Source organism: Octodon degus, unplaced genomic scaffold (genome assembly GCF_000260255.1).
Source record: "Octodon degus isolate 3935 unplaced genomic scaffold, OctDeg1.0 scaffold00003, whole genome shotgun sequence".
Taxonomy (NCBI): domain Eukaryota; kingdom Metazoa; phylum Chordata; class Mammalia; order Rodentia; family Octodontidae; genus Octodon; species Octodon degus.
Window position 1 is genome coordinate 32,706,123 of NW_004524579.1, and position 10,300 is coordinate 32,716,422.

A 10,300-nucleotide genomic window follows, 5' to 3' on the forward strand; every position below is an offset into this window, starting at 1 on the left:
CAAAAGCTACAACTCTTGTTGCATAGGTCCTGCTTTTCTTTGGTCTTAACCATCCAGCAGAAAAGTATAAAAACGAAGTATAAGAAGTAAAGCTATGATGTTATGTTGAACTGTAGGGGACTCAGGTCAACAGTTTCTGACATTGCCAGTGAAGCGGAAGACCCAATACTATTATGTACTACTGGAATCTTTTAGAATATGTTGCTGAATTAACACACCTATAATATTCAAATAACGGAATTTAACAAAAAAAAAGGGGATACAGATGAATGTCCATTTTGTGTCTGTGTATTCAAAATGATTAGGACAGATATATAGTTGCATTCTCTTATGAATAGATGGATTTGTTCTAATGTGTTTGTAAAGAGGATATCATGTCTGCATGTTGTACAGCAATTAACCACTAGGAAGAATGTATGCAATGTGTTAATTATTGAAACTGTCCTACCATTTTGGTTTGAAACTGTCTCAATGCTATTTGTTTCTCAATAAAATTATGGGAAAAAAATCCCTTTTCTTCCCCTTAACTGCTATTTTCAAAAACCTCATGGAAATTCTTAGAACCATTGCCTTCACCATCTTGTTTATATAAATGTATGTTTTGCCCCTATCGTATTTTCCTAATTTCTTTCCTTTCTTTCTCTGCATTGTTTAATCCTTAAGTTGTCTCTTTCCACTTGACTGTGTTATACCTTTCATTTTTTATTTCTTCTTTTGAGTTTTTTTTTTTACATTTTTTTTCAAATCAAGATAAGGTAAGACCTATATAACAAGAAATGTAACTTTTGTATCTGATAAGGTCAGTAAATTACCCTCAGGATTTATCCTTTAATACTGTACCACAGGTTGCAGATCCTTTGTCAGTGTCAGCCATGTGGATGAATCACAGCCATTGCTTGACCAATTTTCTCTCTGTGAAAGCCTGAGAGAATGTTTTCTCTCCATGTGACTCTCCTTAGGCACACTCTATGACATTGATCATGTTGCTCTGTGGCCCCATAATCTCCTTGATCAAAAAATTTGGGACACAACTGAGTTACATGATGTTACAGCATATGTTCTCCTATGTCCTGAGTCTTTACTGAACTTGAAAGGCTATGGTTAAAGTGTTGGCTGTCCTTGCAGCCCTTCTATTTCTCTAATTTTTGGTTTGCAAACTTAGATTGTTCGCCCTCCAGAAGAGAAGCTTATTATTACTCTACAACATATGCAATTGGATTTAATCTCACTATCTGTCTGAATATCAAACATCTTAGGCATAAAATGGAACAGGTATTTTCCATCAAGTATTGATATGTTAAACTTTAAGTCCCTACATAATACGGAGATAAAAATTTAAAACATGAAAATATTTTAAAAATATGGATAAACAGTTACATATTTCTACACAGAAATTTAGAAATCTAACCATATACAGCATTGTAGCAGGACAGTCCTGTGACATTTTTTTCCTTGTGTCTTTTTTTTTTTCATTTATTACCCTTTAAAGAAGAAACAAACAAATGTTTACTTGAGGGACAGTATGGTAATAATTGGTATGTCATGACAGGAAGTACATATTTAGAAGACCAGAGTGACAGGCATTCCACATGTGACCTTTCTATTACACACATTGCTTCTTTAGTGCTGTTGCTTGGTTCACAGATATCAGCATATATAGTCAGGGTGAGAATCCTACTAATGAACTGCTAGTTTCAAAAACGTGCTGATATTTCTCAGGATCATTGCCTTACCCATCTTGTGTGTATAAATGTATGGTTTTGCCCCTGTCATGTTTCCCAGCTTTTCTTGTTACCCTTTCCTTGTCCCATCCTCAAGTTCTTGTTTTCCTTTTAATTGTGTTATACCTTTCTATTTGTATTTCCTCTAATGAGTTCTTATACTAGGGAGATTATACAATATTTACACATGTGGGTCTGGTTTATTTCACTTATGAGTATATCTTCAAGTGGCATCTACTTAAATATAAATGCTTGAAGTTTATCGTTCTTTATAGCTAAGTAATAATCCATTGTATAAAAATACCACATCTTTTCAACCATTCCTCATGTGACGGTCATTTTTGTTGTTTCCAGGATTTGGCTATCACTAATTGTGCTGCTATAAACATAGGTACACATATATCAGTATGATATGACGCTTTCAGTTCCTCTGGGAAAATTCCCAGTAGAGGGATAGAGTTCTTACACTAGTGAGACTACAATATTTACACATATGGGTCTGATTTATTTCACTATTAGACTGTATTGGATTATTTTGCTCAATTCAAGTATCTACAATATTTGGACTGGCAAGTATGAAAAGGTCCTTTAAAGACTTCTCCAAATACAGCCTTTCTAACAGCAATTGAGCACTCATCTCTTACAAAACAAAACAAAAAAGGGGGATATAAATAAAGGACTGTTTTGTAGTGAAATAATGTACATATATGTATAACAGGAAGATATACAGCTACTTTCTCTTAGTCCAATGAGAAGAAATGTCTGTATTAATATTGCTTAGATAAGGTATTATGTCCACATCTTGTCCTCTGAATAACTACTCTTAAGACAACAATATGCAATGTATTAATTATTATAACCATCCTACTAACCTGCTTTCAACTGTTTTATCACTATTTTATCTTTTTTCTCATTAAAATGAATAAAAAATTAAAAAAATAACCCTTTTCTTTTCCATTCCTTTTCTGCTCCCTTTTCCTATATGCAAAACGTCTACCTCCTTGTTTCCTTCTTTCTCTCCTTTACTTTACTGTTTAATTTATTCATAGTTTGGGTTTCTCATGTAAAAGACATTGCAATATTTAATCTTCTGTTTCTGATTTATTTCATTTAGTGTTATCATTTCAAGATCCATCCACTTTTCTCCAAGTAACTTACATCTTTCTCTATGGTTCTACTCAACTGCCCTTACACCACATCTTCATGAGAGCTCCACCTGTTGATGGGTACATGAGCACACATTTCCATAACCCAGCAATGGCAAATCGTGCTATTGCAAACATGGATATACATGTATCATTGCATTACGATGCCTTGAATTCTTTCAGGTTGAATTTTAGCCTTTTGGCCTTTACTCTCCAAACTCTCTCCATCCCTTTCTCTGTACTCTGTAGCAAAAGAGCCAGAAACAAAAGATAAAAGACAGAAATGAAAGAACAATGATAGACCTCTCCTCTCTATTTCTAACAGAAAGTCAAGTCAAAAAAAGAAGTGAGATTGGAGCTTAACTGGTAGAAAAAAATTCCACAACTCAAAAAGAGATCAGTTACTTCTGTGGCAGGCCCTATTTTAATTACTTTATAAGTATTCATTCAGGGGCTGGGGAGATGGTTTAGTAGAGTAAGCAATTGCTTGGCAAGCTCAAGGACCTGAGTTCAATCCCTGGTTCTGCTAAAAAACCAAAACCAAAACCAAAACTAAAACAAAACAAAAAACGAGTATTCATTCATTCATTCAGCTTACACCACCTCTTTGAGGTAAATACTGTTTTTTTTTTCACTACTTTATAGGTAAACGAATTGACACACAGAGATATTTAATCTACTCTGCTGAGGTCATACAACTTGCAGTGGTGGGCTAGTTTTGTGTCCTTGACTTAAATCACTACATGGGATGACCTCTCAACACATTCAAGGCTGATGAGCGAGATCTGAATGTTGTTAAAGTGAGGCCTTATGTACATCACTGGAGACAAAATGAAAAGATCTAAAGATGATTATCATTAATGTTACCCTCTTACTATAGAACAAACAGGGCAAAGACTGCAAACCACTTATGTTTTGAGTATATATTTTGTGGCCAAATATGCAATAGTCCTTAAACAAGTAAATGGAGTATTTCTGCAGGGTGACACATGCAAATATTCTGGCCATTACCTGGAAGGTGGAATCTTTATTTGAAGTTTTGGCCATGTATAGATGTTGCACTAGTTCTAATTTCATGAAACTGAAGCTCAAGTCTATGGGCGAGACATATCTAAATGACTAATAGCTTAAGTAAAAGTGTTTTATATTTATCATCACCCATTATCTGGTCATCAGGACTATTTAATAATATCAGTTATATCAAGTTATATAAGAATATTGTTCCTACAATTTTTTTCCATTATTCTTTTATTATTGTTACTTAGTAAATTTCATTTCTTCATACACATTGAGAAAATCTAGGCCTTGATCATGCTGAAGAAGCTTAGTGTAATTTAGAATAGCATAATTTAATCATAAGACTCATTACATTTTACCAAATTTTTAAAAAGTTGAGCTACTTGCCTTGTAGAAGGTGTATGTGGTATAGATAGATATCTCATTGTAAGTTACATTCCACCCTACAAGCAATTGAGAGACTTAGAGATTAGATGTATCTGTGACAACTGCCCCATAGATCATTAGGATTCTGGATTTTCTTGACCAGTTTAGGTCATTCTAAGTAAAATTTTGGCAGTTGTGTAGTGCCATCTAGTGGATGATTTATAATGATCAAGAAATTTAAAAAATACCAAATATATGCCAAAAGTACTATAAAGATACATCCTATTTTAAAACCACTGAATGTATATAATTTCAATTTCTGACTTTGCAAATTAGGATAAAGTCACAACATTTTGGAATTGTTTTCTATTAGATTAAATACTCATTTTAATTAGCTAAGAAAAACATTAATGTCACACAAATAATTTACGACCATGCCCTTTTATCAAAAAATTAAAGTTCTTAAAATAAATTTAAAAATCTGCAACACATGCTTTGTACTAGCTGAAACCTTAGGTGTATGCTACTCAAAGAGGTAAGATAATAATAGTATTGAATCTACAAGCATTAACAATGATTGTAACTTCTTACAAAATCGCTTAGCTTAGAAATCATATCATTTAATACAAATATTTTAGGAAAAGCTGATATATTTTAGCATAATATTTGTGATTTTAATTTTGTAAGATGTTGTTCTTCATTAATCTCAGCAACATGACACCATTTACATCCTATCATTATTAAATAAAATACCTGTCTAGAGGATCATATTTTTTTTTTACCTCAGCAGAGAACATATGTATGTGATTATTGGTTAGCATCAAATACTGAATAGTATTCTGTGAAATGCTAAATAGATAGAACAATATTTTGTCAAGGATGAAGACACGTGAGCAGAGCTGAAGAATCCAGAGTACTTCAGATAGCTAGAGCTCATGAGTATTGAAAACCTGTGGTTTTCCCCTGAAACACCAGTGTTTGCTAATAATGAGAGCTATGCATGTGGCTTAGTCACTTTTGTCTCTTTACTGAGACAAAAAAAACCCTGATATCCAAAGTTAAGGAAGAAAACATTTATTTAGCTCACAATTTATGGAGGTTTCAGTCTATACTCGGCTTGCACCAATGCAGGGCGTCATGGCACAGGGGCAGCAGTCCAAGACTAAAGAAGACAACAAAAGCAATAAGAGTAAGAGGTGGAGTGGAGGGGGAGTAAGTCTCCCAGGTGACCCACCCACTCTTCTCGGTGAGCTCCTCTTGCTTGCGCAGGCTCAGGATGTTTACAAAGTGAGAACCCTGACCCCTGGTGAAGCACTTAGTTAAACTCCTCAACTTCTCAAGTTGACACAATGAACAATGTGCTAGCGCAGTAGGGGCAGGTGCTTTACACCTAAGGGTGTGGAACTGCTGAGTTACTTAGTCAAGCTTCTAGACTTCCCAAGTTGACACAATGTATCAACCACAGCGCTATGCAACAGTGGAAGGGATCTGTTTGTTAGGTGTGGAGTTTTTTCATTATATGTGCTCCAACAATCTTTGCATGATGACTATGGAAGACGATGGTGATGCCGATGACCATGAAGGTTCCAGAGCACTACCATTACAGATTTCAGGGTCAATCCTGAAGGGATTTGACTGACCTTGGCAGATACAAAAGTTATATTTGTTATATAGGTCTTGCTTTATCTTGATCTTAACCATCCAGCAGAAAGTTATAAAAGCCAGGGTTAAAAAGCAAAGCCATATTAGTATGCTGAGCTGTAAAAGGCTCAAGTCAACAACTTCTGACATTGCCAGTGCTATGGATAACCCACTATTATTATGGACTACTGGATTATATTGGATTATTTTGCTGAATTCACGCACTTACAATATTTGAATGGCAATGGAATACCCATCTCTGACAAAACTAAACAAAAAAAGGGGATACAAATGAAGGACCATCTTGTGTCTGTATATACAAAATAGGATAGATATAGAGCTACTTTCTCTTAGTTCAATGAGAAAAAGATTTGTACTAAAAGTGTTTGGACAGGATATCATGTCTGCATCTTGTACTATGAATAACCACCATAAAGACAACAATATGTAATGTATTAATTATTGAAACTGCCCTACTAATTGGTTTTGAAACTGTCTCATTGCTATTTGTTTCTCAATAAAATTAATACAAACATAAAAAATAAAACTTAAAAGAAAGAAAATAAACAAGAAAGCAGAGGGAAAAAAAGAACACTACCATTGATTGCTTAGGCATTGAGAATTGCTTTTCATAAAATATATTAATTAACGATATCCACAAACATATGAGTTGATAATTCCAGTTTTCCTGCTTCACAGAATAGAAGGAGAAGGTGTGGTATGTCAAAAATCACATAGCTAAGAAGAGGTGCTGGAAGAATCTTAATCCAGGTCTGTTGACACCCAGAACCTATGCTCTAAATTTTGTTCTGCTGTTGATGGCAACAGTGAAGAATAAGCTTCACTTTCATTCATTAATTCCATTTCATTCAATCACAAATGCAGTAAGTTCTTGGTGTTGTGCATATGACTAAATCAGAGAACCCAAATATTCTTGAGGTTTTAAATTTTTGAGTTTCCATGGCAAAATCTTCATGCAAGTCCCAAATAATATTATAATTATGCAAGTATTTTTTGAATCTCCTAGAAATCACTGTAGAATTCCACTTGTGAATAAGAATTGACATAAAATTTGAATAGAGTATGTCTGAGTTGCTAGGAAGCTAAACTACTTGCCTAATGCTGGGGTCTCTTATGGAAGTCGAGGAGCCATAACCCAAACAGCGTCTAGAAAGTTCTCAGTGCCTAGTACACTGGATGCTTCCACCTGGGACTTTGAATTGTGGACAAAAGATAAAGGAACAAAGGACTACCACCACTCACAGTGGCAGTCATGCCTGGAGATGGTTACCAGGGAAGGACTTCATATAGATTTGTCCCAAAACTTCTGAGTCCCAACATATATTCCCAGTGTGATTTGGCTTGTGTCTCATCAGCTTTGTGAGCTCCTACTATTCTTCCAATAAATTTCATTTCTGTTTATGATGATCAGAGTCTGATGCATGCAACAAAGAGTTTTAACTGGCACTCTGCATCTAACACTAATGCAGGACTCCTTTGTCTGCTGATATTTCCCAGCATCAAGCAAAGTATTTTGGTGCAGTTTCCATTAAATCAAGCTAAAATGTAGAGTGCACCTTATTATGACTTTCCAGCATAATAAGAAATATGGTAAAAATTTCATTGTCCTCATATTTCAGATGAAGGATTTTATCATATTTATGCGTCTCCGAGTGTTATGGTTTGTGTCTAGTTGTCCCCACAAAGCCTCATGCAGCCATTGGGACAGGCTTGTAGAATTTGTGATTTATTCATGATTCAAAGCTGGGATTATGGGTGTGAGTACACCCGCCCTGGGGTGGATACCTGAATATAACAGAAGGGAGGGAGAGAGGCCTGCTAGCTGGCACAGCTGCTGCTTCTCCCTTTTGGCTCTGGCTCTTTCCTGTTTTCTGCCACCATGAACTGCTGCCCTCTGCTGTGTGCCACCCTGCTTTGGAGCCTGCCACGCATGGACTGAAACCTCCACTAACTGTGAGCTAAATAATCCTTTCCTTCCTTAATTTTTGTGTCTGGCATTTTGTCCCAGCAATGAGAGAAAAGTAAATGAGACAAAGAACAAATAAAATAATCTTTCTTCACTCATAGGTAGACGATTATTATTTTCAGTCTAGTGCACAGTAGGAGACTCAGATAATACAAGCTAAAGACGAAGATGCTCTTTTTCTCCCTTTGATCTTCAGTTATGGATTTAGGGTAATGCAACTCTATATTATGGACTTTCAAATGTATGTGAGAGGTAGAGGGCATGGGAGTGTGACAGTGCAGGATGTGGATCTGGAGCCAGACAACCTGGGTTTAAATGTATTTGTCTTCTGATTTCCACATCAGTTTTGAGCAAATTACTTAACTTCTCCCCATTTCCATGTCCGTAGTTTTATAATGTCAGTAACCACAGGGTTAAGCATAGAAATTTAATACATTTGTAGATGTAGAACTCTTAAAATAGTACCTGTAACATAATACTTAATCAAAAAGGTTGACTATCATTGAGAATATTAGTATGGTTGATTTGCTTTTTCTTCTATGATTTTTCCCAATTCACCATTTGTTAAAGGATGATTCTGAGGAAGAAAAGCCTTTGATAGGAAGCTTACACTTGAATTGTCAAAATCCTTATAATTTGCTGTTGACATTTTGTGAAATGGAAAAATGAGAAATACATACAATTAAATATATAAATATAATTGTTTTTGATGAGAAAATAATAACCACCACAATGTTATTCCTGTAGCTTCTTGGTAGCTTTTTACTTACCTTAATATAAGAATAAAAGTATACAAATATCAAACCAAGATTTAATATTGGTACACTATTCTTAAGCGAAGACCTTATTTGAACCTCAAATTTTTTTCCAGTGATGTACTTCTTATGTTTCAAGTTGAGTAAAGGATATTTGGAAACTGTTGTACCCAGCAGCAACACCCTATCAAAATTGACCCCATTTTGTTGCCCTTCTAACCTCGCCGAGTTCCTGTTCTGTATGCGCCGAACCCTCCCAATTCCTCACCCCTGTGGCTGAAGTCTTACGCTTTCTGTTCCCCAAACCTTATCTCAATGAACTATTCCTCCCAATTCCTCATCCCTGTGACTATTCCTCTCCACCCCTTCCCTGTTTTTGTGGTTTTCAAACTTAAAAACTGATCCTTGTCAATGCTTGGCACGCACTTAGGCACTTTGTGCCGGGTGTTGCTGCTGGGTACCAACTAAAATAAAGCACGTTTTTTAACTTTTGGACTTGCCTCGTTGTCATCTGATTTTTGAGCTACAACATTCGCCACCTACTTTTTTCAGTGTTAGCTAACTGACCTCATCTATCTTTATCTGTGTCTCTGTCTGATCCTTCTTCCAGGACAGTTCCTGACTGGTCATCCCAAAGACATCTTTCTCCATGTTAACATGCTGCTCTGAAGCTGCTTTCACCTCTCATCACCTACAGCTGTGTTTCTCACTCTGTAGCCTGTGGGCTGCCTGCCAAGTCACCTGAAGCCATGTTCATAATGCTAATTCTTGGATGAAAGTTAGACCTACGGAATCACGATCTCCACATACTTGGCTCTACAATCTGCACTGTGAGAAGCATGCTAGGTCTAACAGTTAGGATGAAGAATGCAATGAAAAGAGCTCCATTTGGACCTGAGGCTTCATCCTCTCTTCTCTATGTTCTTTCTTCAGTGAACCCTAGTGTCCACGCTCTCAATCTAGCCAAGAAGCTGGTTTTGAACCTTCTTTGGGGCTATGAAAATATACATTCCCATACTCAGATGTTTTATTTAAACTACAGATGACAGCTTTCTTGCCATTTTCCTTTAGATTTGACTGCAGAAAGATAAAAGATAAGCAAGCCAGTAGTGATGTGATTAAATTTCACAGGATGCAAACACTAAAGGGACCTAGGATAAGGTTTCATTGCATTCTATTTTATTCAAGTTAAAGGCAATTACAGGAAATTTCCTTCTCCTCTAAGTCTGTCTTTGCAAAATGATGCCTGTTAGGTGAATACTATACGCCCAAATACACAAGTTTACTTTTAAATTAAACATTCTGTTATTCCTGCTTTGATTGCAAGACATTAGACAGATGAGCAGCTTGGCCCTCCATTCATAGCTGTTCCACTGACACAGGATGAAGGGACACAGAGAGGCAGGGGCAGAAGTTCTGCACCCCCATCACAAGGAAGGTTGGAATAACATAAATGTGCAAGACAAAGAAGACCAGTGAGATTTAACAAACAAAAGAAGTTAATGATACAGGGCTGAACACAGCATGTCTGTATAGTCTTTGGAGAGGTCAGGTGTTATGCAAAAGAGATTCAGGTAGGTACAAAACTGTCTGTTTCAAACCCACAAGATCGGGAACTTTCCAGAACGTGCTGAGAGGTGGAGGAGCGGCGGCTGCTCGACCTGCACA

The 10,300-nt window shown here is 36.2% G+C and overlaps 1 pseudogene; it reads right to left on the bottom strand.

Moving 5' to 3' along the window:
* Window positions 1-10,300, bottom strand: part of LOC101578421 — a 31,478-nt pseudogene that overhangs the window by 18,649 nt on the left and 2,529 nt on the right.